At 44.0% G+C, this 22,038-nt stretch overlaps 1 protein-coding gene across 2 annotated transcripts in view; it reads right to left on the reverse strand.

The window, feature by feature from the left end:
• The window catches only part of ORMDL1 (ORMDL sphingolipid biosynthesis regulator 1), an 85,740-nt gene extending 64,797 nt beyond the window's left edge, over positions 1-20,943 (reverse strand). For both annotated transcript variants that reach the window (XM_073633187.1, XM_073633186.1), the window contains exon 1: positions 20,776-20,943. The gene's annotated coding sequence lies outside the window, so the exon portion shown is untranslated. The remainder of the gene's footprint in view (positions 1-20,775) is intronic.
• Positions 20,944-22,038: the final 1,095 nt, after the last annotated feature.

The raw sequence follows: 22,038 nt of genomic DNA on the forward strand, positions 1-22,038 counted from the left end.
CTAACATTTTTGCAAAGCGTTTTTTTTTTCAATGGATCAAAAATGTTAATGATGAGCCACGTTTGAGCGTTTATCTGCGTTTTTAGGTGTTTGACATTAGAGCATTTTTACAGCTGAAAAACCTCTCTCAGAACCCACTAGTTTTGGGGGTTTTTCCAGCCAAAAACAATTGATAACAGCCTATGTGTGCATGGACACATAGGATAACAGGCTGGAGAGTTTGACTGTAGAAAAAAAAAATCTGAAGCCAAAAACAGCAGCTGTAAAAACGTCCAAAAACATCCAGTGTGCATGAGGCCTTAAAAGTAGACCTAAAGTCCCCAATACTTACTTCTACTTCAATGGTCTGATGTCCCTCGCTGGGCATTTTACACCTGGCTTCCTACGGGTACTAGGCTGAGGATTTCTGGCCAGTGCAGGATGACATCATTCCTGCGCTTTAAAAAATAAAATATAAAAAAAAAGGCCCTTGGGATACTATTCCACCAACTGACACCAATGATGGAGCACCATTCTCCCTACCGAGACCATCGATAGGGTACTAATCTCCTCATTGATATCAACAATGGGGCACCATTTATCCCAATAAAACCGATGATGGGGCACTGATGCTGGGCATTTCCCACTCCCACTGGTCATAGTCCGGCCCCCCTAAAGCCTGAAGGAGAGTAAACTGGCCCTTTGCTTGGAAAGTTTGGAGACCCCTGGTATATGGCATAGAGCTCAATTCACAAAGGTTTACGCTTGGATAAGGATCTTTATTTTCAGCCATGTGACGGCAAAGTTTTATTCTCCATGGACTCCTTACCTTTATTACCTTACATTTGCTTTGTGAAATGAGTCTATATTTACTTATGGCCTGTTCTGACAGGCTTTTGTTTACATCAAGTGGATTTTGCATAGGAGTATAAAACCCACCTTATGATTTCAGAAGCATCTCAAACTGATGTTATCAACACAAGGCTAAAGGCCATTGACACAAGCCCATAAAAAAAGTGACACTGTATTTTACCCATGCAGAACAAAGTACAAGGCTCATTTGATAGCACTCCCCCAACATGGCTTTAAAAGTTCCAAACATACTGGGTCAGAGCTTACAGAGAGCCAAGGGCATTCCCCTCTGCTTCAACATGACTGCTATTAAGTCTTGTGGCTTGCCACTCAAACATTGTATTTTGGGAGGTAGGGAAGAGAACCACCTTAACCTCTGTAACAATTCCAAAATCGATCCCTTTTTAACAAATGACACCACCAAGCTACTAATTTAGCCCCTTGTTACCCCCCACCTCAAACTATTGCAAGTTGCTCCTTGTTGGCCTTCCTCTATACACACTAGCCTTCCTTCAGTCTATCATGAACGCTGTTGCCAGACTCCTTCACCTTACCAACCATTCAGTTCCCCCCCATTCCTCTCAACTGGCTTCTGATCACATAACATAAAATTCAAAATACTGACAACATACAAAGCCATCCACAACATGCCCTAAGCTCCATCATCAACCGTGCACTGAATATAAAATCACCTAAACCTTCTCTCTGCTCCTCCAAGGACCTCCTGCTCTCTAGCCCCACTGTCACTTCACACCATGCTTACCTTCAGGACTTCTATGGAGTATCTTCCTTCCTCTGGAACTCCCTGCCCCAATCTGTCCAACTATCGCCTACTCTGTCTGCCTTTAGGCAAATCACTGAAAACTAATCTTTTAAAAGGGAAGATTATCCCACCTCCACCTTGCAAACTAAACTTTCACTTCATTCATTAGCTCTTCACTCAAAGTTATTTATTTATTTATTTTTTATATAACTTGCTTACAATGGAGCCCCCCTTGTATGCAGGAACTAGAGTTGTGTCTCCCTACACTGTGTGCACCAATAGAAACACATAGCCCATAGCCTAACATGGCAAGGTACTCCCCTGCCCCTCCCTTTTCCAAACGGACTGACTGGAGACTTCAATACACACTAAACTCTTTCCAAACGTTCAGGAAAACAAGGACGTAAAGAGCAGAGGCCAGCAAAATTGATTCTTGTAAACTGAAAGTGCTGGGAAAACAATTTTAAACAAATAATTTACTGATAGAGGTTTTATTTTATTGTGCACATGTTAAAGTGATAGTAAACTTTCTCAGTCTCTGTTCATTTTCATGGTGTCACTGGCGCATGCGCAGATTTCCCCCCCCGAGTCATGGCATTGTGTGGCAAGTCCATTCATTAATATGTTGTGGCTCCGTCATCTCTTCCATTCAGCGCTGCACCCAGATCCCACTAGATTACAGTCCCATTCACAAGTTCACTCAAAATTAATGCGCATGCGCAAGATTACAGCGAGGGCAAGCAGAAAGGACAGAAGTATAGTGCACTGCAGACTTAGAAGACATCACCTAATATGGGGCTGGCTTCTCCCAGGAAGCAAGAATTTAAAAACAGCTTGGAAAAAATAAATAAAAAGTAAGAAACATCCAAAAGGGGTTAACAATAATGCAAAATGTGTTGGCATGCTACTGGCTATATTAAGAAGCAGCATTTGAGGGGCAGAGTTTACTATCGCTTTAACCTAAAATACGCTGAGAGTTTAATACTATTTTAAAGTGATATTAACCACTTCAATACAGGGCACTTATACACCTTCCTGCCCAGACCAATTTTCAGCTATCAGCGCTGTCGCAGTTTGAATGACAATTGCGCGGTCATCCAACACTGTACCCAAACTAAATTTTTTAATGTTACCACAAATAGAGCTTTCTTTTGGTGGTATTTGATCACCTCTGCGGTTTTTATTTTTTGCTAAACAAATAAAAAAAAAAAAAAAAAAAAAAAAAAAAAGAAGACAGAAAATTTTGAAAAAAAATTAAAAGTTTTGCTTTTGTTTCTGTTAAAAAATTTTGTAAATAAGTACGTTTTCTCTTTCACTGATGGGCACTGACAAGGCGGCACCGATGAGGTGGCACCAATGAGCGCGCACTGATATGCGGCACTGATATGCAGCACCGATGGGCATTGATAGGCGTCACTCATGGGTGGCACTGGTGGGCACTGATAGGCAAAACTGACGGGCACTGAAAGGCTGCAAAGATGGGTTCTTATGGGTGGCACTGATGGGCACTGATACGCGGCACTGATAGGCAACCCTGGTGGCGGTAGGCATTGTGAGCAAGCACTGATTGGCAGCTGCTTGGGCACAGATTAGCATTTCCCTGGGGGTCTAGGGGGCATACCTGGTGGTCCAGTGTGGATGGCTTCCCTGGTGGTCCTGGGTGGGATCCAAGGGGGGGGGCTGTGCTGATAAACAATCACCAAGCTACTAATTTAGCCCCTTGTTACACCCCCCCCCCGTCAGGAGAGCAGCTGACCGGCTCTCCTCTACTCGCGTCTGTCAGACGCGAGTGAGGAAAAGCTGATCACCGGCTCTTCCTATTTACATTGTGATTGGACAAGGCGTAGATCGGTGTTGCGACTGACACCCCGCAACAACGTTCGGCGTGATGCATGTTCTACTTACCTGCTCTGTGCAATAGTTTTGGCTCCTCCCACCTGCCCCTTGTATTGGGGGCATCTAGGCAGGCTTGCTCCCAAGCCGCTGCTCTACGTGTTTATTCACACAAACACACACAAAATTGCTGCTCGGCCATGCCCTAATTGGCTCACTGGCTCTGATTGACTGCTGTCTCATCTAATGAGGAGGCAGAGTCCCCGGACAGCTGAGGCTCTCATGCACATAACTGAACTGCGACTGGGGCTCAGGTAAGCATTGCTACTGCATAAAGAAAGTTATTTACCTTTATGCATATAATGCATGAAGGTAAACAACCTTGAGCCTTTAGAACCAATTTAATGAAAGGTAAACTAAATACTTCAGGTTTTATACAATATATACCATTTTGTGCATGTTATAGGTTTGTGGGGACCAGTTCTCAGTTTTATGTTGTGAAAAGTTTTTATTGCTATATCCCTATCAGTCAATGTCCTCTGTCTTTCAGCCTGATGCCCACTGGGACTAAGGCCTGGTTCACACCTATGCATTTTTTAGTGCGTTTTCAGTTTTGCAGAAACACACTACAGTCCAGTTAACATGGTTTCCTATGGATGTAGTTCACATCTGTGCATTTTATGGAGAGGGCCAGGGATTTTTTTCTGGTCTTTGGTCCCATAGATTTCAATGGATCAAAAATGTGTATTGAAAAAAATGCAAAATGCACCTGCAATAGGCAAATGGCAATCTGCATAGGTGTGAATCAGGCCTAAAAGGGAATCCAAAGTGGCTTTAGATGCACTTTTTTCCCTTGTGTGTTCCTGAAAAGAGGACAAACAAGGCATCGCTTTTTCTAAAGGTCTTGGTGATCTCAAGATAGACGAGAAGAATCCTTCTCACATCTAGAAAACTAAACTTTCTTTCTTGGTCGCCCTCTGGCCACCTACAAAAGGTTGGCAGTACAATGTCCTAAGATCGGTGGAATGTACTGGCCACCTTAGGCAAAAAACCTGGATTAGTTCCTAAAACAACTCAAATCTCCTAAATGGTGAGGAAAGGTTTCCTCACTGATAGGGCCTGCAACTCACTTGCCCTACGAACTGAGGTAATTACTACAAGAAAAATAGTTTTTAATGTAAGTAACTTAACTGAGATATCCTCTAGGGGCTCAAAAGGAAATTCAACCAAAAAGTTTGAAGCACCAGGGAACTTCTCACCACTACTGGCCTGGCCCTAGAAACTAGAGCTGCACAAATAATCGTCAAGAATCGTTATCGCGATCTTGACTAAAGTGTTTCACAATTCTTTCTATGCAAAGAATTCTCTCTGCTCTTCTGAAGTCACAGCCCTTAAAAGAAAGGAAGACAAAAACCAGCAGTAGGCCAAGAAACAAAAAACATTCTTTAACAGTTGAACTTAAGTATAAACCCCCAAACATATATTTTTTTAGTAGACACCCTAGAGAATAAAATGGTGGTTGTTGCAATATTTTATGTCACACTGTATTTGCGCAGCGGTCTTTCAAATCCAATTTTTTTGGGAAAAATTACTTTAATGAATTTAAAAAAAAAAAAAAAAAACCCACACACACCATCTAACCAGTAAAGTTAGCCCATTTTTTTTTTTTGTATAATGTGAAAGATTTTACGTCACGAGAATCGTGAGAGAATCGTGATCTTTTTATTCTAAGCAAAAAAATCATGATTCTCATTTTGGCCAGAATCGTGCAGCTCTACTAGAAACTGATCTGAAAAATCTAGCTATAGTGGGATTTTCCAGGAGAGAAAATGGGAGAAAAACACTGATAGCAGCCGTCTGAACCGTTAAAGTACTAACTGGAAGATCTTTGTCGACACCCTCCTGAAAAAATTCCAAAATTGAAGGAACATCATGAGTTAATCTTTGATTTTCAGATAACCATGAATTTTTTTCCAAACCTTGGAATATATGGCTCTAGTGACTGGTTTTCTGCAATTTACCAGAGTCTTGACTACTTTGTCAGAGAACCCCTGGGCGCTCAGTATTTTTTCTTCAGATACCAAGCCGTCAAGTTTAAGGAAACCACCTGTGGGTGTGACACTGGACCCTGCGAAAGTAAGTCTTCTTTCTTCGGAAGACTCAGTGGCGGCTCTGAGACCAGAGTCTGTAGCAGGGAAAACCATGGCTAGAAAGGGGCGATTAGGACAAGATCTGTTTCTTCTAGAAGAAACTTCTGGAGGACTTCTGGAAAAAGTCTGATCGGCGGGAAAGCGTAACAGAGGCCGAATGGCCACGGATTCGCCAGAGCATCAATCCCCAACGATTAACCTGCTGGGTTCAGGGAAAGAACTTCTCTGTCTTGCAATTGTTCTGACTTGCAAACAGGTCCGCTTTGGGATATCCCCATCTGTCGGTGAGATCCGCAAAGACTTGGGGATGAGGTACCTGCCAACAAATGTGTTTGTATTTGTGTCAACCATACTTCCAAATTTCTGGCTATACATGGAGGCCAGAGCTGGTTTAAGATTCCCAACAGCTGAATCCCAGGCTATGTGGAGAAGGATATCCCCTCTTTTGTCCATCGGGTCCTTAAGCGTGCCCATATCGTCAAACACTAGGTCCGAGTTTTTTGAAACCTTTGAAAGAGGTGCGTCTAACTTAGGATTTTTGTTCCACGGCTGAACTATGTCCTCATCAGATGGAAACCTTTTTAGGTTACCAGAAAAGAAAGGGTTTCTCTCTGGATTTTCCCACTCCAGTTTGATAGTATCAAGAAGGGAACTATGCACTGGAAAAACTCTAGACTTTTTCTTATGCAAACCCTTGTACATAAGATCATGTTTAGATAATTGTACCTCCTCCTCTTCTAACTCAAGTGTTGTATAGATAGCATTTAAGTCATCAACATCTTCTAAACTTAAAGAGGAGCTCCACCTTAAAAAAAAATATACTAAAAGCCAGCAGCTACAAATACTGCACTGCTGACTTTATAATATAATAAATGGACACTTACCTGTCCAGGGTGCCCGCGATGTCGGCAGCAGATGACGAGCAATTGCTCAGTTCTCGGCTGCCCCCACCGCCATCCTCGGTCAGGGAATCAGGAAGTGAAGCGTTGCGGCTTCACTGCCCGGTTCCCTACTGCACATGCGCGAGTCGCGCTGCGCGTCTTCACTGGTCCCCGTTGTGTTGTGAGAACTGTGCGTTTCCCAGAACACAAGGGGGGGCGCACATCTGCAGCTAGCTATTTCCGGAAGTGGGTGCAGATACCTGTATTATACAGGTATCTGCACCCCCCCTCCCCCCTGAAAAGGTGCCAATTGTGGCACCGGAGGGGGGGGGGGGGGATCCGATGAGCGGAAGTTCCACTTTAGGGTGGAACTCCACTTTAAAACTTGAGCCCCTTGTGGATGCTCTATCCCTGGGCCCTATATCTGACCCTGATTCTTCCGGTGAAGAACGGGTAGATCTAGCTTCAGCCTCAGAGTCTTCACTCTCCACCTGCTGTGGAGTGCTACTGACTAAAGCCCTAATTGGAGACAGGCCCTCTGCTGGAGCCTGAAGCTTGTCAATTAGAGTTTTAAATGAGCTAAAAGTAGACGCAAGCTCATGTCTAACAAAAGTCAGCATCTTCTGACAGGAGGCTACCGGGTCTTTCTTTACCAGGCCTTTTATACAGGTGCGGCAATCTGCTTCGTTCCATGAGGAGCTCAATTTGTTTGCGCAAACCGCACATTTCCTTTTTGGTGGCTGCGCTTGGGCCTTGGTCTGCAAGACAAAATAAATGACCCAAAATTTAACTATAAGTCACCCATCACTCCGTAACACCTTGTGCAGGAGGGAGGAAATGTGTCTCCTTACACCCAATTCTACAGAGGGGGGAGGCGGAGGTAACACTCAAGGATCGCAAGAGGGTGACAAACACTCCAGGCTTACCTGTGAGGTGCTGGTGTTAGGGACAGCATCCATTGCCTGTGCAGGTACTGCAGAAGGATCCATCCTGCCCCTCTGGTCGTCCACAGCCTCTGCTGCTTCTCACCATCAAAACTCCAGCAGCCAGCATCCCCTGTTTGTGCCGTTTATGGAGAGCGGTATTGGCATCTCCGGTGCCCGATGATGTCATATGCCCCGGAAGTGACCGTCGCTGGATACTTCCTGTGGGCCAGCTTGGAGCGCAGTAGCTCCGCCCCCTCGAGCGCCACGGCTTTCTCTTTCCCCTGCACATACAAGTCACGCTGTCAGCGGGGAAAGGAAACCGCCGTGCTGCTATGCACCACGCTATGGGACCCGACATCACCCCAGTTTTGGCCCTCTCCAGGCACTGAGAACAGGGGACAGCAGCACAGCCAACTTCCCCAGCGGAGATGCTGCTTCTGGCAGAGGAGAAAGGTTAGTGACATACCCCAGCAACAGCCATTAGAGCCCCTGCTCATGAGACCTAGGGGACCAGGTTCCAGGAACATGTTACTCCCATAACTGACATGGGGCCTGGAGGACCGCCCTTTTATCCAGTGGGGGTAACATGTTTCCTGTCCTGGAAAGAGGAGCCCTAGGTCTCATGGGCTGTCCTGGAAGACCCTTGGAGAAATACAGATCTTTCTTTTGGATAAGATTAGCCGACCTTCATGTATGTAAAAAAAACTTCATACTTGAGCTTATGCAAGAATCTCAATAATCGGTTTTAAAAAACTAACTGTGCAATATCACGTATGAAAGGTTTAGGTGTACCCTCAGTTTGATTTTCATACTCTGAGACACGTTACCATGAAAAAGCCCATACTTATACAAGGAATGTAGACAACTAGGACTCCGATATTTAATATGTTTATTGCACACAAAAGAGTTCACAAATTGTATGCAGTCAGCCACTTGACAGTGCAGCAGCTGTCAGACTTCCCTCGTCCTTTCACCGCCACTAAAGGCTGAAATGTCATACGCCAAGTAAAACTAAAGCCCTCTTCAAACTTTTGAATTGAAATTAATGTGAATAAAACTGCATAATAAAAAGGCATGCTGAAAACTGGGCGTTTTTGACATCATGCAGGAAGATAATGCAGAAATGACCATAGTGCCACTCAGATCCTTCAGGACTTTCCAGGTACTATGACATGCATGTACTGCATCAAAAAATGTAGAGTGAATGAAGCAAACATAAATCCTACGTAAATAGGATTGCACAAGACCCGCTCAGCAACAGAAATGTCTCCCCTCTATTTGATTCCTTTGGGGAAAAAAAAAAAAGGGGGGGGGGGGGAGCTAAATGCCCTTCTAACTTACTACCTAAACCCACAATCACATGACACTACCAGCCTGGGTGTTCATGTCACTGCCTGGAAGACATGGACACTTCCTATTGGATCACCATCAGCAGGGGGTTCTCTCAGGAAACAGAAGGGCCCTCGTCATCACAGGGGAACAGCAGGGGATTGGTGTTCTCAATATGCCATCTCAGTAGTGAATCAGTGATCCTCCCACATCAGAACTGGGGACAGCGAGGACCTTAGTGAGCATATCTGCCTTCACCAGGTAAGGGGTGGTGGGTGTGGAGGACTATCCAGATGAGTTGGAAAGGGGGGGGGGGGGGGGGATTTGTGGGAGGGAGGTGGGCAAAAACAAGTTTTCACCCAGATAAGAAAAACTTATGGATTCCCCAATAGGCCAACTTTGCATAGTAAACTACAGTAAAGTTTATCAAAATTATCTCCCGTCTGTCTTAAATCTGAACTCCAGACATTTATAAAAGACACAACCTAATGCAGCTCTGTATTCAGCATTAAATGTATTTCCTATTGCAAGCCGTAGAGGCTGAGGCCAGAATTTGATGTGGTATCGGCTTCTTTCAATCTCCTTTACAGATGAGCTCAGACTAGGAGAGGGAAGGCAAGCATTGGGAGCCAATCAGTTGTGCTGCAATGCTCTTATGCTAAAAATGGTCATGCTACTAGAAGGAGAGAGCAGAGTGACACAGATTAATTCAATGGCCTGCTTATTCTTTCACTCTCAAATCACAGGCTGGGGGAGGGATAAGACCTGTATGTGTAACCTAAAGTATAAACACAAAATAAAAACATATTATTGCCAATTACCAGTCCTTAGAGGCGATGGCTACATTTTTCTTTTATTTTCACCTGCTAGTCCAGTAAAAGTAGCAGTTAGAGGGTTGAAACAAATCATTTACCACTGACAGGAGTGCCTACAATTGACAGAAATTATTAATGCCATAAGGTTTTTCCAGAAGTAACAAAAAAAAACAATTCTTAAAGCTGAACACACTGGATTTATTGGCTTCCCAGAACAGTTCCATTCAAGGAATGTTGTGAACCGCAAATCTGACAGTTATTATTCACAACAGAACTGTCAAATAATCAAATGGAGGAAATCGTAACGGATCACATGTGCAGACCTATGGCATCCAAGATCAAAGTGAGGCTAAGATGGCAGCTACTATGGCTATAAAACATTGGAGGGTTTAGTTCTCCTTTAAAGCAGCAGAGCCCGTCCCGACGTTTCGTCCTAATAAGGCATCCTCTGGGGGACGAAACGTCGGGACGGGCTCTGCTGATGCCACTGCTTTTCTTTGATTTTATCCAATGCTTTTAAATGTCTTCTCAAATGTGAGTGACCATTTTATAATTTTTCAATAAATGCTTTATATTTTACGGTATTACACTATGTGGCCCAATTTTTTCTCCTTTTACCATATTGAGAGGAATTGCTCGCAAATTCCGATAACTATTCCTATGGTAGACAGCTACTGATGTCAAAACGGTCACGGATCCCTATCTGCTTTGGTCTAGATTAGAAGTCGTGGTTGCTGTACCTCCTTGGGTGTGTTACACCAAAAGCTTGGTCGACTTATCAAGCATACGCCTTGTTGGGTTCAACCTGTCTGGTAAGTCTCTTTCCTTACCGTGGTGAATTATCTACAGACAACCAGTTCACACAGATTCACAGTCACTATATTTGATGCCATATATGGACTTTATGCACTGACACTGTTGGTTTATATTATTTTATCATTAGTTTTGTGATATTTTATTGCTGTGTATTTTTGATTGAATATTCATTTATCATATTCACTTTATATTGGTATAATTTTATTGCTTATTTCATCTTCATCAGCGCTGCACTATACTACATCACAGCACATGCGCCGCTGACTTTAGCGGCTGCATGCAAAGTGAATACCTCCTAAACCATACAGGTTTAGGAGATATTCATTTTACCTACAGGTAAGCCTTATTATAGGTTTCCCTGTAGGGTAAAGTTTAAAAAAAGGGTATACAACTGCTTTAACAAGTGTTAGCTGGAGTTCAGCTTAAGCCCTCATGCACACAGGCTGTTAAAATAACGTTATGAAAACGCCAGTACCTTTGCAGTGATTTTTTTAAACTTTTTTCAGCGTTTTTGCAATAGCGGTTTTTAGCGTTTTTGAGCATTTTTCCGCGTTAGCTTTTTTTTAGCGTTTTTTTTCAAATTTTTTTTTTTTTTTTTTTTTCAATGGGTCAAAAACGTTAAAAAACGTTGGTGAATGACGTTTTTGAGCGTTTGAGCGTTTTTAAGCGTTTTTACAGCTGAAAAACGTCTTTCAGAACCCACTGGTCCTGGGTTTTTTTTACAGCTTAAAAACGCCTATGCCACTTGCAGCTCAAAAACGCCTAGGTGGGCATGAAGCCATAGACTAACATAGACAGGCCTTTTTAAGCTGCAAAAAAAGCTCAAAAAAGCAGCTGTAAAAACGTCCATGTGCATGAGGACTTAAAATGTTCCAAATCCATCAAACTTTTCTAGTGCATCTAACCATCCCCCCCAGACTGACAATGATGCAGTCCAAGGGTGTCTCCATTGCTCCTCCATCCAGAGTGTAGACACCCTACGATACAAAGTGGTTGATTTACTAAAATTGGAGAGTGTAAAATCTGGTGCAGCTGTGCATAGAAACTAATCATCTTACAGGTTTTATTGTCAAAGCTTAACCACTTCAGCCCCGGAAGGATTTACCCCCTTCCTGACCAGAGCACTTTTTACAATTCGGCACTGCGTCGCTTTAACTGCTAATTGCGCGGTCATGCAATGCTCTACCCAAACGAAATTTGCGTCCTTTTCTTCCCACAAATAGAGCTTTCTTTTGATGGTATTTGATCACCTCTGCCGTTTTTATTTTTTGCGCTATAAACGGAAAAAGACTGAAAATTTTGAAAAAAAATGATATTTTCTACTTTTTGTTCTAAAAAAAATCCAATAAACTAAATTTTAGTCATACATTTAGGCCAAAATGTATTCGGCCACATGTCTTTGGTAAAAAAAATGTCAATAAGCGTATATTTATTGGTTTGCGCAAAAGTTATAGCGTCTACAAACTAGGGTACATTTTCTGGAATTTACACAGCTTTTAGTTTATGACTGCCTATGTCATTTCTTGAGGTGCTAAAATGGCAGGGCAGTACAAACCCCCCCCCAAATGACCCCATTTTGGAAAGTAGACACCCCAAGGAAATTGCTGAGAGGCATGTTGAACCCATTGAATATTTATTTTTTTTGTCCCAAGTGATTGAATAATGACAAAAAAAAAAAAAAAAAAAAAAAATTTACAAAAAGTTGTCACTAAATGATATATTGCTCACATAGGCCATGGGCATATGTGGAATTGCACCCCAAAATACATTCAGCTGCTTCTCCTGAGTACGGGGATACCACATGTGTGGCACTTTTTGGGAGCCTAGCCGCGTACGGGGCCCCGAAAACCCAGCACCACCTTCAGGATTTCTAAGGGCATACATTTTTGATTTCACTCCTCACTACCTATCACAGTTTTGAAGGCCATAAAATGCCAAGATGGCACAACCCCCCCCCAAATGACCCCATTTTGGAAAGTAGACACCCCAAGCTATTTGCTGAGAGGCATGGTGAGTATTTTGCAGCTCTCATTTGTTTTTGAAAATGAAGAAAGACCAGAAAAAAATTTTTTTTTTTTTCTTTTTTCAATTTTCAAAACCTTGTGACAAAAAGTGAGGTCTGCAAAATACTCACTATACCTCTCAGCAAATAGCTTGGGGTGTCTACTTTCCAAAATGGGGTCATTTGGGGGGGTTTTGTGCCACCTGGGCTTTCCATGGCCTCCGAAACTGTGATAGGCAGTGAAGAGTGAAATCAAAAATTTACGGCCTTAGAAAGCCTGAAGGCGGTGCTTGGTTTTCGGGGTCCCGTACGCGGCTAGGCTCCCAAAAAGTCTCACACATGTGGTATCCCCGTACTCAGGAGAAGCAACAGAATTTATTTTGGGGTGTAATTTCACAAATCCCCATGGCGTGTTTGAGCAATATAACATTTAGTGACAACTTTGTGCAAAAAAAAAAAAAAAAAAAAAAAATTTGTCTCTTTCCCGCAACTTGTGTCACAATATAAAATATTCCATGGACTCGACATGCCTCTCAGCAAATAGCTTGGGGTGTCTACTTTCCAAAATGGGGTCATTTGGGGGGGTTTGAACTGTCCTGGCATTTTATGCACAACATTTAGAAGCTTACGTCACACATCACCCACTCTTCTAACCACTTGAAGACAAAGCCCTTTCTGACACTTTTTGATTACATGAAAAAATTATTTTTTTTTGCAAGAAAATTACTTTGAACCCCCAAACATTATATATTATTTTAAAGCAAATGCCCTACAGATTAAAATGGTGGGTGTTTCATTTTTTTTTTTCACACAGTAATTGCGCAGCGATTTTTCAAACGCATTTTTTGTGGAAAAAACACACTTTTTTAAATTTTAATGCACTAAAACACACTATATTGCCCAAATGTTTGATGAAATAAAAAAGATGATCTTAGGCCGAGTACATGGATACCAAACATGACATGCTTTACAATTGCGCACAAACGTGCAGTGGCAACAAAATTAATACATTTTTAAAAGCCTTTAAAAGCCTTTACAGGTTACCACTTTAGATTTACAGAGGAGGTCTACTGCTAAAATTACTGCCCTCGATCTGACCTTCGCGGTGATACCTCACATGCATGGTGCAATTGCTGTTTACATTTGACGCCAGACCGACGCTTGCGTTCGCCTTAGCGCGAGAGCAGGGGGGACAGGGGTGCTTTTTTTTTTTTTTTTTTTTTTTTTTCTTTATTATTTTTTTGCTTTTTTATCTTATTTTTAAACTGTTCCTTTCATATTTTTTTTTAAATCATTTTTATTGTTATCTCAGGGAATGTAAATATCCCCTATGATAGCAATAGGTAGTGACAGGTACTCTTTTTTGAAAAAATTGGGGTCTATTAGACCCTAGATTTCTCCTCTGCCCTCAAAGCATCTGACCACACCAAGATCGGTGTGATAAAATGCTTTCCCAATTTCCCAATGGCGCTGTTTACATCCGGCGAAATCTAAGTCCTAAAATGCTCGTAGCTTCCGGTTTCTTAGGCCATAGAGATGTTTGGAGCCACTCTGGTCTCTGATCAGCTCTATGGTCAGCTGGCTGAATCACCGGCTGCATTCTCAGGTTCCCTGTTGAGACAGGAGAGCCAGAGAAAAACACGGAAGACGGTGGGGGGGGGGGGGGGGCATTCCCTCCCACTGCTTGTAAAAGCAGTCTAGAGGCTAATTAGCCACGAGGATTGCTTTTACATGAAAGCCGACCGCTGGCTGAAAAGAATGATACCAAGATGATACCTAAACCTGCAGGCATCATTCTGGTATAACCACTCAAAGTCGTGAATGGCGTACCTGAAGACAAAAAAATGGTTAACAATAAAGCACAGTAAACGGTAAAGTATAAAAAATTGCATACCTGAAAAGCAAACATGATAAAACATAATAACAATAAAACATTGCAGAATAGAATACAGTAAAAAAGAGCAGAACACCAGAGAGAGAATAGAGAGAGAGAGAACAATAAAACGACAACTATTTTTTTTTATTTTTGTTTGTGTTTTTTTTTTTTTTTTTTACACTTTTTTTTTGTAACTGTAACTTTTATAACTGTAACCGGTTCCAGGTTCGGGTCTCTCAAAATGCGATGGCATCTTGGGAGACCCTGTGAAAGTGTGCCTAGTCTGTGCAATGCTGTACCCTACGCTAATACTCAACTAGTGAATGGTAGCGTTCAAAACATTCACCAATGCAAAGACCAGGATTATCAGGACAGGAGGGACAATAATAGCGGGTGTCACGTCTATATACGCGCTTGCTGCAGACACATCTTTTTTGGGGGGGTTCATTGGGTAGGGGTACTCGGGAGGACATATAAATGCCTCTCATGCAGCCGACTGCATTTGGTTGGGGATGTGAATGGGGGAAATACGGGCGCTGCAGAAGTGGTGGGTTCCCAATTAGGATTGGCGAATGCAGCAGGAAGGGCATTATGGGCACGACGGGCCTGTGTTTGTCTTTTTGGTGGCAGCGGGACACTACTTGTGCTTGCCACCTCACCAGCTTGAACTGCACTTATGGGACTCGCCACGTCACCAAGTGTTACTGCAGTGCTGGTATGACTACGACTGGGGTGTACTAGGCCGCTGGCGCTTGCCAGTTCACCAAAACGCTACAAAAAAAAGTGACAGTGATCGATCGATACTGCACTTGGGTGGGCTGGGCTGGGCCGGGCGGAGGGGCAAAACGCAGGTGCTAGCAGGTATCTGGGCTGATCCCACTAACACTGCGTTTTTGGGAACCCTAAACTGCTGGGGATGCTAGTATAGATCTGATCGGATCAGATATTGATCCGATCAGATACTATACCACTAAGGGAGGTGTACGGTGTGTGCGTGGGTGTTAGTGGTACTGGCGCTAATCTGACGCTGCTTGGGGCTGGTGCTTGCCAGTTCACCAAAATGCTACCAAAAAAACTGTTAGCGATCGCAGGGATCAGGCCTGACTCTGCGAACGCTGCAGTTATGCGTTTAGTGTTTTGTAAGTGACAGTGATCGATCGATACTGCACTTGGGTGGGCTGGGCGGAGGGGCAAAACGCAGGTGCTAGCAGGTATCTGGGCTGATCCCGCTAACACTGCGTTTTTGGGAACCCTAAACTGCTGGGGACGCTAGTATAGATCTGATCGGATCAGATATTGATGTGTTCAGATACTATACCACTAAGGGAGGTGTACGGTGCGTGTACGGTGCGTGCGTAGGTGTTCGCGGTACTGGCGCTAATCTGACGCTGCCTGGGGCGACGCATATCACCGCCGGGCGATCAGGGGGCTAAACCTTTATTCAGTAATAAACGGCGGGTGCCCTGACACTAAAAAAAATAAACAAACTAACCAGCGTCACCCGTAACAGTTATACGGTGATCAGTGGTGAAAGGGTTAACTAGGGGGCAATCAAGGGGTTAAAACATTTATTAGGTAGTATATGGGGGTCCCTGTCGCTATAAAACGCTGACAGCGAACCTAAATATTTACGTTCCTAACTAGCGTCACCAGCGACACTAATACAGCGATCAGAAAAATGATCGCTTAGCGACACTGGTGACAGGGGGTGATCAAGGGGTTAAAACTTTATTAGGGGGGGTTAGGGGGGTACCCTAGACCTACAGGGGGCTAATACTAACTGTCCTACCACTGCTAACTGTCACAAACTGACACCATGCAGTAATCAGGAAAAAAACAAAACAAAACAAAAAAACCTGCTTGCTGTCAGTTTGTGACAGGGGGGGGGGGTGATTGGGGGGGGATCGGGGGGCGATCGGGGGTGTTTAGTGTGCCTGGCATGTTCTACTATGTTGTGTGTGTGTTGGTGCACTTACATGTCTTCTCTCCTCGGTGCTGGAACGGAAACTGGCCAGCCGAGGAGAGATGACATCACATCCTCTGCCTCTGTGTACTATACAGAGGCAGGGGATGTTTCTCATTGGCTGGGAGCGATCGCGAGGGGGGGGCCACGATCGGATGGTCTCCCCCTCGTCTCTCAACTCTCCCAGCCAAACGCCGACCGCCGATGGCACCGGGGGGGGGTCCGATCGGACCCCCCGCCCGCGGGAAGGCAATCACGTACCAGGTACGTGATTTTGCCTGCCCGTGCCGCTCTGCTCACGTATATATGCGTGAGGCGGTCGGCAAGTGGTTAATTGAACAAGCTGAAGTCAGAAGCTGATTGGCTACTATGCGCAGCTGCACCAGATTTTGCACTCTCCAGTTTTGGTAAAAAAAAAAAGTGTGTTACTGGCTGGATATAAAAGGGGGGAAAAACAAAAAACCCCTAAGGCCCCTTTCACGTGGGCTTCCCAATCAGGTCCAACTGTCAGTTTTTCAGGTGGACCTGATCGGACCATCCATTCACTCCAATGGAGCGGCGGATGTCAGCAGTGACATGTCCACTGACACCCGCCACTATCCGATAAATCCAGATGGATGGTGACCCTGTTTTCCATCTGTCTGGTGGATCGAATGAAAAACGAACAGGCGGTCTATTTTAATGCGATCTCCCCATAGAGGAGAGCGGGGCTTTGACAGGTCCGTTCCTGCACAGTGAGCAGAGAAGGACCTGTCATCCGCCTGCTGCGGGGCGATCCCCCCGCTGAGCAAAGCAAAGTCCACTGGGCGGATTGCCTGTGTGAAAGGAACCTAAGAAAACAGGAAAACTGATACAGTCACCAATTTTAAAGGAGGAACTTCAGTCATCAGAAAAAATAAATAAAATTATATATATATATATATATATATATATATATATATATATATATATATATATATATATATATATATATCTACACGATTCTGGCCAAAATGAGAATCACAATTGTTTTGCTTAGAATAAAAAGATCACGATTCTCGTGACGTAAAATCTTTCACATTATAAAAAAAAAAAAAAAAAAAAAAAAAAAAAAAAAAAAAAAAAAAAGGGGGCTAACTTTACTGGTTAGATTTTTTAAAAAATTCATTAACCACTTCAATACCCGCGTATAGTAATATGACGGCCACAGATGGGATCTCCCATCCTGGGTGGCCATCATATGACGTCCTGGGCTTCCCGGCCGTCTAGGGGGCGCGCACGTGCCGCCGCATTGCTCGGGACCCGGTGCGCATGCCCGGCGGCCGCGATGTCCGCCGGGCACCCGCGATTGCCCGTTAACCGAGCAGGACCGTGGATCTGTGTGTGTAAACACACAGATCCACGTCCTGTCAGGTGAGAGGAGACCGATCTGTGTTCCCAGTACAGAGGAACACCAATCGGTCTCCTCCCCTTGTGAATCTCCACCCCCACAGTTAGAATCACTCCCCTAGGAAACACATTTAACCCCTCGTGTCCCCCTAGTGGTTAACCCCTTCCCTGCCTGTCACATTTATACAGTAATCAATGCAATTTTATAGCATTGATCGCTGTATAAATGTGATTGGTCCCAAAAATGTGTCAAGTGTCCGATGTGTCCACCATAATGTCGTAGTCATGAAAAAAAAAAAAAATTAAGATTGCCGCTATTACTAGTAAAAAAAAAAAATAATTATTTTTTAAAAATGCCATAAATCTATCCTGTATTTTGTAGATACTATAACTTTTGCGCAAACCAATCAATATAAGCTTATTTGATTTTTTTTTTTTACCAAAAATATGTAGAAGAATACGTATCGGCCTAAACTAAGGAAAAAATGTGTTTGTTTTTTTTTTTAAATTGGGATATTTATTATAGCAAAAAGTAAAAAATATTGTGTTTATAGCGCAAAAAATAAAAACCGCAGAGGTGATCAAATACCACCAAAAGAAAGCTCTATTTGTGGGGAAAAAAGGATGTCAATTTTGTTTGGGTACAATGTTGCACGACCGCGCAATTGTCATTTAAAGTGCGACAGCGCTGAAAACTAAAAATTGGTCTGGGAAGGAAAGGGGGTGAAAATGCCCGGTATTGAACCGGTTAAAATAATTTTTTCCAAAAAAACTGCATTTGAAAGACCGCTGCGCAAATACAGTGTGACATAAAATATTGCAATAACCACAATTAAATGTTTGGGGGTTCTAAGTAATTTTCCAGCAAAAAAAAAAAAATGGATTTTAACTTGAAACCAACACATGTCAGAAAAAGGTTTAGTGTTTAAGAGCCCTTACAAACTGGGGCGGTTTGCTGGCGTTATTGCGCTAAAAATACCGCCTGCAAACCGACTCAAAACAGCCTCTACTGTTTGTTCAGTGTGAAAGCCCGAGGGCTTTCACACTGAAGCGGTGCGCTGGCAGGAGAAGAGAAAAACTTCTGCAAGCCGCATCTTTGGAGCGGTGTATTCACGGTCTTAACCCTTTTTCGCCTGCCAGCGGGGGGTTGAAACCACACCGCTAGCGGCCGAATACCGCCGCAAAAAACGACGGTAAAGCAGCGCTAAAATTATTGCTGTTTTACCACCGACGCCCCCACCGCCCCAGTGTGAAAGCAGCCTAAGTGGTTAAACTTCTTTCACTTACACAGGAAGTCCATTCCATTGACAAATTGTTACAATGTTTATACTTAAGTTCAACCGATAAAGAATGATTTGATTCTTGGCAGACTGCCCTGTTTTCTCTTCCTTTCTTTTGAGGGCTGTGGCTTCAGAAGAGCAGAGAGAATTCTTTGCATAGAAAGAATTGTGAAACACTTTAGTCAAGATCGCGATAACGATTCTTGACGATTAATTGTGCAGCTCTAATATATATATATATATATATATATATATATATATATATATATATATATATATATATATATATATATATATATATATATATATATATATATATATATATATATATATATATATATTATATTATTAAATGCCAGCAGCTATAAATACTATAGCTGCTGACTTTTAAAATGGAACTTCACCCAAAAGCGAGAATGTCCTTTTTACCTCATCCCTCTTCTCTGTTAGATTTGGCCTTTTTGTGGGGGAGCGGGTACCTGGTTTTGATCACTTAGGCGATCCGAGCAGAAGTTCTCCTTTCTCCCCCTCCTCCTGCAGCTTTCTGGGACACAGGTCCCAGAAGACTGTGGGACAATTCACAAAGCACATGCGCAGTGGGCAACCGGCTATGAAGCCGCAAAGAGCGTCAGCAGGCTGCCCACAGTTAACATGGTGGTGACCTGAAGAATAAGACCGGGTGAGGACAGCGCTGGATCCCTGGACAGGCAAATGTCTGTTTATCAAAAGTCCACAGCTACAGTTTTTTATGTAGTTGCTGAATGACTGAAGAACCACGTTGACAAAAACAGACACTTACCAGTCCAGGTGTCCGGTGCTGTCTTCACCTGGGCCGGATCTTTGCTGGTCTTTGGAGTCCCCAGTGCCGCCATCTTGGCTGTGTCTTCTTGCTGTTTCATAGTCGGCTCCCCACTGTGCATGCAGATTGGTCCTGCACCAGGTACCTTGTTCACTTCCACCAACCTCCTGGTTCACATCACATGTCCTAGGAGGTTGGTGAACTTGGAAGTAAATAGGTACCTAGGGTAAAATAGGTAGGGGGGAGAAGAGAGAATTAGGATGAGCAGGACTTCCATTTTTTTTTTTTTTTTTAGGTAAAGTTCCACTTTAGGGACTAGTAAACTGCAACAGATTACATTTTTGGTTTGAATAATGCTTTCTCGCTGGCAAGAAAAAACATGACTCCTGGGTTGGACGGTGTGACAGAGCTGTGTAAATCTCAGGACTGGATAGACAGAAATACAAATGCTTTGGCAGGTAAGCAGAGCTTGGCCATGTATTTATTGGTTTGCCCGGAGGGGCCATTTGTCACAATGACAGGTGCTGATGCAAGCAGTGGAGAAACAAATGGAGCAATCAGCTGTCAGCAGCTGGTAAATAAGAGAAATAATACAAGGAATGGAGAAGTTTGAAGGAGTTGAACACTAGGAGATCACTTGACTGTAAACAAACAAGGAAGACAACCAAATCTCACCTCCTGATTGGATGGAGGAGATCTGAATCATTTCTAAACAAAACATCAATAAAAAGGAATGGAAAACAAGATTCCAGAGACACTCATAGCATGTGAGCAGTCCTCGTCCATGATCCATCACTGAGCCTACAAAGGACAGTCCTGGATCGGTCATTACACTGACCCTCCTGGATGACAGCTCCCCAGATCGGCCGATACACACACACATTATATATATATATATATATATACACTGCACACATCACACCAGTTGATTGCATGAAATGATCACACAACTGTTTTCAAAGTGATCGGCCAGGACCCCCCGCCGGAGGACACCAGTTTATCCCCCACAAACATACACTGCAGAGTGCGATCACATCGATCGTCATCATTAACCCCTCGGCTGCCACACAAAACAACAACAACAACGCAGCGTTGGCCATGTCGCTCCGTCCTCCGCCCAGCTCCCCCCATTCTCCTTCTTACCAGATGGGGAGCAGCCCCGTTACTCGCCCCGCCGGCTCTCACGCAGCTGGAATGGAAGGAGATATCACAAAAGGTTCTAGAAGGTTGGAGCAGATCCCACTGGAGCGCACAGTATGGAAGGAGCGACGCGGCTGATTGACGCAAGAGCCAGCCATTGGGCTCGCGGGGACGTCCTGGTGACGCAACGGGGGCGGGCCTTCCGCTCATGCTTGGCTGGATGGAGGTTCTGAGGGGAAGAGATAGATTCAGTGTGTAGGAGGAGGAGTGTCAGAATGGAGGGCACCTACCTGTGTGCTCAGCTCTTCTATGACAAGGTTCATATAGAGCTCAGGTGTCAGGATAGGGACTAGTCCACACACCCTCACCTACACTGCACGAATTCCAGCTTCACCCCCTTCTAACACCTATGCTGACTAACCTGCCTAAGAAACATGTATATACTTACCTATTTTCAACCAATCCGGTCACGTGACCTGGCTCCCCAGTGTCAGACAGCGGTAGGTGCACGGCAGGGGAGGGAGTGCCAACAACTGGCGGGCTATTGAAGCCTATAGGTGACGTCAGAGCTCCCAGGCACTCCCAGGCGTTCTGGAACTCCATTGGGGCGACACTCGTTCCGCAATTTTGTTTGCATGATTTTGCTGCAATTTATCATGCGACAATCGCACCGTGTTTGGGGGTGTCATAGAGAAAAATAGCATCACAAACACGTGCAATGATTGCCATGAAAAATGCCTGCCAGTGCCACCAGTGATGCCTATCAGTGAAATCTATCAGTGGCAGCCATCAGTGCCACCTATCAGTGCCCAGCAGTGCCGTCTATCACTGCCACCCATAAGTACCCATCAGTGCCGTCTATCACTGCCACCCATAAGTACCCATCAGTGCAGACTTTCAGTGCAAGACTGGTGGCAAGTGGCAAGACTGGTGCACGGCAGGGGAGGGAGCGCCAACAACTGGTGGGCTATTGAAGCCTATGGGTGACGTCAGCGCTCCCAGGCATTCCCAGACGTTCTGGAACTCCATTTGGGCGACACTCGTTCCGCAATTTTGTTTGCGTGATTTTGTTGCAATTTGTCGTTTGGGGGTGCCATAGAGAAAAATAGCATCACAAACACGTGCAATCAGTGCCATGAAAAATGCCTGCCAGTGCCACCAGTGATGCCTATCAGTGAACTCTATCAGTGCCACCTTTCAGTGCCGCCTATCAGTGCCCAGCAGTGCTGTCTATCAGTGCCACCCATAAGTACCCATCAGTGCATC

The sequence above is a fragment of the Aquarana catesbeiana genome, linkage group LG06, assembly GCF_042186555.1.
Source record: "Aquarana catesbeiana isolate 2022-GZ linkage group LG06, ASM4218655v1, whole genome shotgun sequence".
NCBI classification, from domain to species: Eukaryota; Metazoa; Chordata; class Amphibia; order Anura; family Ranidae; genus Aquarana; species Aquarana catesbeiana.